This window comes from Benincasa hispida, unplaced genomic scaffold, assembly GCF_027475165.1.
Source record: "Benincasa hispida cultivar pf3 unplaced genomic scaffold, pf3_genome.v1.1 HicScf1555, whole genome shotgun sequence".
NCBI classification, from domain to species: domain Eukaryota; kingdom Viridiplantae; phylum Streptophyta; class Magnoliopsida; order Cucurbitales; family Cucurbitaceae; genus Benincasa; species Benincasa hispida.
Genome location: NW_028325915.1, coordinates 24,912 through 32,905, shown reverse-complemented (window position 1 = coordinate 32,905; position 7,994 = coordinate 24,912). Strand labels below are relative to the sequence as shown.

Genomic DNA, 7,994 nt, shown 5'->3' with positions numbered 1-7,994 from the left:
TTCCTTTTTTTTCTTCATATAGCTAAAAATAGCAAGGTTGAAAATAAATACCTCACCCCAAAATTTAAAATGCGACTCCTTGCCAATAGATTGAAAGAAGTCATGCGATGTTCTTAAGAAGTTTGGTAAAGGATCAGTTTGAAAGAAAGCTAGCCGACCACTAACTTTTAGAAACATTTCTTGAGGTGATTGTCCTAAAAATAAGTTAACTCTAGTATATAAAAAAAAATAGATGCATGTGATTCATCATTGAAATCATAAATGGCAAAGAGAAAGCATGCGGCGACTTACTAAATTTATCAATGTTAAATGATTGCGGTAATCAAACAGGATGCGGTGATAAAACTTTCAAAATTAAAATACGATGCGATGGTGCAGAATTTGGAATAGAGTGAAGGAAAAATACAACCCCAAAATGTGCGCTGTCGTCGGCATTGTTTGTCGATGCCTCCTTCTTTGCGGCGATCTTCCTTTGCATTCCATCAAAGAAAACATTGAGAGGGTAATGATAATAATAAAGTAGTTGTATCTTCATGCAGCGCCTTCGCAATCATGTGTCTTGTTCGTTTGCAAAGAAAACATTGAGAGGGTAATGATAACAATAAAAGAAAGTTAGCAAAAATTTTCTCACCCTTTTTTCTTTTTTTTGGAAAGACGTAAAAGCAAATATATGATAACAGGTAATAATAAGGTAATCGACGCATATTCCTAAGTATATGATTGTATGAAAAAGGATATTCGAAAAGAATGCATCCGTGATGAGATCTTCACATAGTAGCTCAAGGACTACTTATTCCAAGCTGGGCCTTTCACGTCCACGGTGGCATTTTCTTCTTCTCTCCTTCTTCCAGAATCTTGACTGTTTTAATCCGGACCTTTTCTCGATTGATGTTTATTATGATTTCCTCTTTGTGCACATTACCAATCATTTTTTAATATATCTGCATAAATATCAGCAGAGCCTATTAAGAGTCTCATCTCATGAATGCGATATTCCATTTTTTCCTTGAGTTCTTGAAGAAACTACTTCAACTTTGAAAGAGTCACCAAAGTTCAATCCAAACGAAATATCAATTCTAAAGTAGTTACAAAGAGAAATGAGTACCTTGCAAGCAGAATCAAATCCAAAACTTGTGGTGACCTCTTTGCATTTGAGATCACCATCAATAGTTTTGGGCAACCAATCACTCGGGTTCAAATTCTTACTCCTAATTTGAAAACAACAGATAGAAGGGGAATATAAATAACAGAGTCTTGCACACACAAAAAATGGTACCCTATAGTAATTAATTACTCAACCTTATATTTCTGCAATAAAAATAACATATAATAGCCTTATCTATGACAAAAGAAATAAAGGAAAGAGAGAGAAAAAGGAGGGAGGCAATAAACAAAATTTCATAGTTTTGAAAAATACATAAAGTTTTCAGCGAGGAGACAGACATTTGTGTTGGAATCATCTCCACCAATTGACAAGGCCATCCAAATCAAGCTTCTTAACAGTTTCTTCAGCTTGCTTAAACTGGAAATAGAAACGAACAGTCAATTAATGCATTGACTACAACCAAGACGTCTCAAAATGAAAATTCTGGAAAGAAAGAATTTCACCTGATCTAGTGTTTCAATCTTGTCCCTCCCACTGCATATCATATCAAAACCACCCTGATAAAACAAAAATTCATTTAAATCAAGAATTGCATTCAAATGGCAATCACTTCGCATCGAGACCACACATATTCACACTAACAATTCTAACAACTGAAAGCTAGAAATCCCTTCAAGAAAATTAACCTGATTGCGATATGGGTAGATAAATTATGCAGTCAGTTCTACATATTTACCTTTCATGATCCCTGTAGGACACCCTTGAAACCATACAACGTGCTTCCTTTTACTCACCTGTAAGAAATCTTCACCAAAATCATAGAAGCTGCTAATTAGCCACAACTTGAACAAAAAAGCAAACATTTATTCTTGATTTATAAATGTGGACACAATGAGACCCTACCAAATAGTCCAGAAATCACATTATGCCCTCCCAGTGCTTGGCCACCAAACTAGACAACTCCGATCTTCAATTTCTTATTCACCTGCACCGAACTAGAATCACTTGGCACCAACATTGCCGACTGTTGGCCGAAAAGATCAGGAAACAGCTTTGTGATATCATCTGCACGCACATATAACACAATTCAAACACTCTAAAACCTTAAGAAGTAGCAACTGGCCTCAAACGCATTCAGTAATACTCAAGTTCCAAACAAAAGCGAGATTTACAATCATAAGCAAAACACAGTAAAAGAACAAACAAAACTCAATGCATGTCACTACTCTTCCTTCGGGACATCAATCAACTCAGAGCTAGGAGGGCCATCGAGGATTTTGAAAGGGTTTTTGAGAATAGAGGGAAAAGGGAGAGGTTGATCGATATGGTGGGCTTGGACTTCGCTATACACAATAGAAACACGGCCAATCTCCGATGCAGAAGATGCAATGATGGGGGAAACATCGGCATTAGCGATGAAAGGCGGAGACATTGGTAGGAGAGAAATGAAGATGAAAATGGGGAGATAGGTAGAGAAATGAAAGATTGAATCAATGACAGAAGTGGAAAATTGAGTGTTCGACAAGGTCGAGAAGATGAAGGACTTGACTAGAATAAGAGGAAAGAGCTTGTGGACAAAATGGATAACACTCTCAGAAGGGATTTTGATGCTCCAAAAGCTCCATATGAGTCCCTGATGTGAGGATTTGGCCAGCAAGAGACTAAAATTTTTATGGCTAAAACAACGAGAGAGAGAGAGAGAGAGGGTTTCAATGAAAAGAAATTTTTCATTGAAAAAATGAAAAGAGATATTTGGTCTCCAAGCGAATGTAACAATTTAGTCTACTTTAAAACACATTTGGTCTCCACGAAATTAATCAATTTGCATACAGATAAAGACCTCCACCAACATTTGATGAAAACCCAACCTTAGCAAAAAGAAAAGGCTTAAAACATAAATCCCAACCAAAAACACCTGGAGACTCTAGTGGAAAAGGGACAACCAAGGTAAATGTTTAGAACTCGGCTATGCTACACAAAACTTGCCAATTCAGGCCTAAGACATATGGGAGGTTTTTTGCAAGACGTGGAAGGCATTAATAGTTCCCAAAGAACCAACCAAGAAAATAAATGAACTTTCTATGGGATTTTTAGTTTTCACCAAGAAGTGAGAACGTAAGAATAGCAAAAAAAATAAATAGGCACTTGAGCTAAATTTTACAAAGACTAATTCAAGTGTGACATAATATTTGACAAAGACTAATTCAAATATTTTTTAAAACAAGGATAAAATAAAGAGCTAGATTTTAAGATAGAAAAAGCAAGATTTAGAGTTAATATGTGACTAAATCACTCAAATTTAATAGCCTGAAGGTAAAAGACTACTACAACTTTTTCATACCTTTTAATGTGTTCTTCTACTCCGTAACTTGAATTATGGACAAAAATGAAGTGATTCGGCCTAGCTAAAAAGTACATGATTAACTAACCAAATACAACAGTCGTAACAATTTTTTATATTGTTTAAACTAACATCCACACTAATGATACACACACGCAACACTAAGGACCAAGTTACTTTACTAATATTTCAATATTTTAGCTTTAATGACATTTAGCTATAAACTAAATAATAATACATGAAGTATCAAATTTTAACAAAGGGCAAACAAAAAGAGAGAGAAATAGAAGAAAGGAGTATCAATGGAAATGAGATGAAGAAAACAGAAAAACAAAAAGATATTGAGATACAATCATATGAATGGAGAAAATTAAGCAAGAGATGGAGAAGATAGACGGAGAAACAGAGATAAAAAAAGAAAGAAAAAGGAGAAAGAAGAAAAGGATAAAGAAAGACAAGAAGAAAGAAATCAAGTGAAATACCATAAGATGGAGAGAGAAAGAACTAGCCCTTCGTTTCGCCAACAAAGAAGTCATCTTTGACGATTTCTCATTCCTTCTTTGCCGAGCCGCCTCTCTTCGCCATTCGAAGTACTACCTCTACCTTCCCTTTCGAGAACATACCCAGGAGCCCTCCTTTTCCAATAATTAAAAGAAATACCATAAAGCTTCGTCTATGATTTTGCCGGCCGGCCCTTTACAAGACAATACTAAGCAAAAATACACACCAACAAAATTAGACATTACAATGAACTTAACACATTACTAATAATTCATGTAAGAATGGAAACTACAAAGAATTTAGGTATCTCACTTCCAACTATGGAATTTGACCCGAGACTTCATTAAAATATCTTATCCAAATTCTGAAAAATAGGTTCGATTTTCATCAATTTGGTTGTGTAAGATACCTATATCTAGATCACCTGCTCCATTCTTCTTTTAGATTTGAACTTGCATAATTAATGGTAGGATTCTGATCTGACCTCCTCACATGACAAATACAGCGGCGTGAATTATAATATAAGACTGGGAAGGAGATTAAAGGAAACGACATTTACTCTAGAAAGAGATCATATTACCATCTAGTTCCACCATTGTCTTTTTGATCACAGGCTTGAACTTACTTGCCAAACGAATTCTACCTTTAGAAAGAGATCATCAAATGATAAATATTAAACTAGACTTCATGAAGATGTTCTATCAATCCAAAGCCTTTCAAAATTGTTAAGAGAAAAGATACTCCACTTTTATCCTTGATTTTCTGATCTTACATGCACCTTGACTAGTCTTTATAGTATTGTATAAGTAACTATTAAGTTATTTAGATACTCTAAAAAAGAAAAAAATAAATAAACTTTTAAGTTTCATCAACTAGAAAATTGTTGTCTTTTTAATATAGATTGGAGAGTTTTTTTCATCTTTCATTTTTTTTCTTCTAGCGATCTCCATTTGTTCTCATTTTGGCTGGATAATTGATACTCTGTTTATCATTTCCCTTCTTATTCCCCATAAAAAAAAATTCTATAAAAAAAATTATTAACGTGTTATTCAAGAAAACATGAGAACAGGAATGCACGTTTTCATGAAAAAATCATACCGTGTATCCTCTCCACATCCATTAACAAAGTCAATGCAGTTTCGCCAGCCATCCAATCTTCAACAGAAGCAGCCAAATTTCCTACCCGGTATTCATAACTAGTAAGTAATAGAAATGAGGAAAAAATCTATGGAGGAAACTGATATCAAGAAAAAGAATGAAAGGTTAAAAGGTTAGAGACTAAAATGATCAGGAGGTACAAGAAGTGGGACAGACAGATCGATGATATTGGTCCAGTTTTTCCACTCTGGAGGAGAGCTCCAGCAGTGTAACCCAAAGCATAGCAATAAGTTGAATCAAAGTTCGTGGGTAAACCACACATCCCTCGTACCTATAAGTCAAAAGAAGAAATAAACAGAGATAACACACAGAGCACTAACCAGCAAAGTATAATTTTTTTCGTATCATCTCATGGCCATTCGCTCGTACCATTGGTAAGTTTACATTTGAAAGTCAAGTAGCTGTAAGCCTAACCCATCACTTGATTGGGCATTTTCTTTACGAGTTCATAATGGAAGTCTAGATACTTGATACCCCTAATTATCAAATATGAATTTAAAAGATCTTGATGCATTTACCAACATGCATGTTTTTGAGATCTCAACTGATTTGCCTACTACCCAAGTGCTAAATATAATATGTGTTAATCACTAAATTATTAAACAGGAGCGTTTAAGTAAAACAGCAAAAGTTCAAGCACGAATAGAATAAGTACCCAAAGAAATGTGACTACCCCTTGAATTGGCCGCCAATTATATGCACCTTGTTGCCTTCTCTTTTCCATCTCAATTTCATGGAAAGACGTGTATAAAACAAAAAGAAAAAACAATTACTTGGAATGGAGCGTTAAAGTAAAACAGCAAAAGTTCAAGCACGAGTAGTAAGTTTCATTTCCCATAACCTATCCTCATCTATAATATTTATTTTTCCATAACCTATCCTCATCTATAATATCATGGGCAAGAATTTCATTGAGTTCCGAAATAAGCTGTTGCACCTGTAGAAAGCGGGTTATAAATGATATCAGTTCAAGAATGACATATTGATCCCTTTAGACTCTCTCTTTAGACTCTCTCTCGAGTTCTCTTGAGTAGCTCTTTAGACTCTCTCTTTAGGTTCTCCATTTTCTTTATGTTGTGCTCGACATCCCTTTAGAGCTACTCGAGAGAGAGAGTCTAAAGAAAGAACCTAAGATTTGAAAGAGCTAAGTTAGAATCTAGACTCGAGAGAGCAAGATTAGAACTGCATAAACAAAAGATAAGAACCTAGAGAAAAATTCTGTTTGCCAACCTGCATCGCATGCATCCTAGAGATAGGTATGGTATTATGTGGTCGCCTTATATGTGTATGCGTCATTTTTTCATCGCATAAATAAGAATAGAGGCTTATGTGTAGGTCCTATAGTCTTATCGCATATATCGCATGCGTTCTAGCATTAAAAGTCGTAGCATTCGCATCAAGAGATGATTTACTATTGTATGTGTGTTGCATGATCGCATAGCATGAACACATCCTAAGAAGTGTTAGCCGAAACTCTTCTCAACCCATTCACCGCATACTCATCGCGTCTTCCGTTTTATAACTCTTTTCGAATTCCGCTGCATTTGTTTATTTTTATTACCACAAACAACATTCCCAATAACTACTTGATTTATTTGGTTACCGCAAATTGTTCTGAGAAATTACCACCGCATATTTTTTCCCAAGTCCCTGTGTTTGACCCTGAACTTACCAAGAAACTCAGTGGGGTTTTACTTGAATTCCACTGAGAAAACTTAAGTGCTCAACGCATTTTCATCCATAATTCCACCTCATAAAATAACGCATCAGGTGCCATGGATGGGCGGTGGAGCTGACTCTCCCGAGATCTAGCTCCGATCGTAGGCTTTGGTCGTTTCTCGGAATGGAAGAAGGAGATGAAGATTCTCAAGCCTTCTTCTCACGCATTTGTCTGGATCGCAGGGAAAAACTCTAGATAAGTTGGCATTCTGCTCACCGGCTTCTTTATATAGAGATTGGATCGCCGACAGCATTAATGGACTGCTCTGATTCTGACATTCGCGACGTGTTAGTCCTTTCTAAATCTCTGCTGCTAATGGCGTAGTAGGTGAAATGTCAACATCAGTTTTTTATTTTCCCAAGATGTACGTCAGCGTTCATTCCACCAACCTTGCGTTGATCCCTCTATTATGCGTTATCGTGTAGCCGCAATCTTGCAGTGACCGCATTCGCTTAATACCGCAACTTCGACACGGTGATCGCAATCGCTTGACGAGCGCAACTACCATGCGATGGACGCATGCCTTGCCTTCATTTTGGCTTACCCCTACATGTGTCATGCGGACATCCAATTATGAGCAAGACGCTCTTTCTCAAACTAGACTCATACATACTTAGCAGCGGAATTGCGGTATTTCTTTATGCGTTGATCCTGGCAACTTACTTTCGTTTTGGCTTGCCCCCACGTGTGTCTTGCGGACATCCAACTACAGGTATGTGTCATTCACAACTTAACTCTTATCAACATGTGTTTCTCCATTGCGTTGGCAGTGGAGTTGTTATTCTAAGTTTCCTTTTTTTTCTTCATATAGCTAAAAATAGCAAGGTTGAAAATAAATACCTCACCCCAAAATTTAAAATGCGACAATGTCCTCCTTGCCAATAGATTGAAAGAAGTCATGCGATGTTCTTAAGAAGTTTGGTAAAGGATCAGTTTGAAAGAAAGCTAGCCGACCACTAACTTTTAGAAACATTTCTTGAGGTGATTGTCCTAAAAATAAGTTAACTCTAGTATATAAAAAAAAATAGATGCATGTGATTCATCATTGAAATCATAAATGGCAAAGAGAAAGCATGCGGCGACTTACTAAATTTATCAATGTTAAATGATTGCGGTAATCAAACAGGATGCGGTGATAAAACTTTCAAAATTAAAATACGATGCGATGG

The 7,994-nt window shown here is 36.1% G+C and overlaps 1 long non-coding RNA gene across 3 annotated transcripts; it reads right to left on the bottom strand.

The window, feature by feature from the left end:
- Nucleotides 1-817: 817 nt before the first annotated feature.
- LOC150030954 (uncharacterized) lies at nucleotides 818-5,371 on the bottom strand. 3 transcript variants are annotated; one of them, XR_016526335.1, is made up of 9 exons: nucleotides 5,246-5,371; nucleotides 3,929-5,126; nucleotides 3,447-3,506; nucleotides 2,009-2,170; nucleotides 1,842-1,910; nucleotides 1,609-1,662; nucleotides 1,444-1,522; nucleotides 1,106-1,208; nucleotides 818-941 (listed from the first exon to the last, which is right to left on the bottom strand). It is a non-coding gene; the product is annotated as an uncharacterized LOC150030954 (long non-coding RNA). The 3 variants fall into 3 exon arrangements; XR_016526334.1 differs by lacking the exon at nucleotides 3,447-3,506; XR_016526336.1 differs by lacking the exon at nucleotides 3,447-3,506 and having other exon boundaries at nucleotides 5,262-5,364.
- Between the last annotated feature and the right edge of the window lie 2,623 nt (nucleotides 5,372-7,994).